The sequence below is a fragment of the Eimeria mitis genome, genomic scaffold (assembly GCF_000499745.2).
Source record: "Eimeria mitis Houghton genomic scaffold, Emh_scaff345, whole genome shotgun sequence".
NCBI classification, from domain to species: domain Eukaryota; phylum Apicomplexa; class Conoidasida; order Eucoccidiorida; family Eimeriidae; genus Eimeria; species Eimeria mitis.
The window spans coordinates 1833-2348 of NW_013571791.1; positions in this window are offsets into that span (position 1 = coordinate 1833).

Consider the following 516-nt stretch of genomic DNA (forward strand, 5'->3'; position numbering starts at 1 on the left):
GCTGTTTCTGCTTCTGCTGCTGTTGCTGCTTCTGGTTTTGTTGCTGCTGCTGCTGCTGCTGCTGCAGCCTGCAGCATCTGTGCTGTCTCAGCAGCAGAGCCAAAGATAACTCCCGAGCACATGCTAGCTAGCTAGCTAGCTAGCTAGCTAGCTAGCTAGCTAGCTAGCTAGCTAGCCAGACATATAGCTAGCTAGCTAGCTAACCAGCCATTTGGCTAGCTAGCTAGGTAGCTGGCTAGCTGAGGCAAGAGCAGCAGCAGCGAGCTAAAGCACCATCCCCCAAACTAAACCCTAAACCCTAAACCCTAAATAAGCAGCAACCATTGCAACCCTAACTAAACCCTAAATAAAAACAAATACAACAAATATAACAGAAGAAAAAATAAACAAAACAAAAATAAAAAAAACAAAACCACAAACAAAGCCACCATAACCCTCTTCACTCTCTCCCCCTAAAAGCTTAAAAAGAAATCTATTTCATTGAAAGCTCAAATCAGGACACACGGGTGGGCCCCC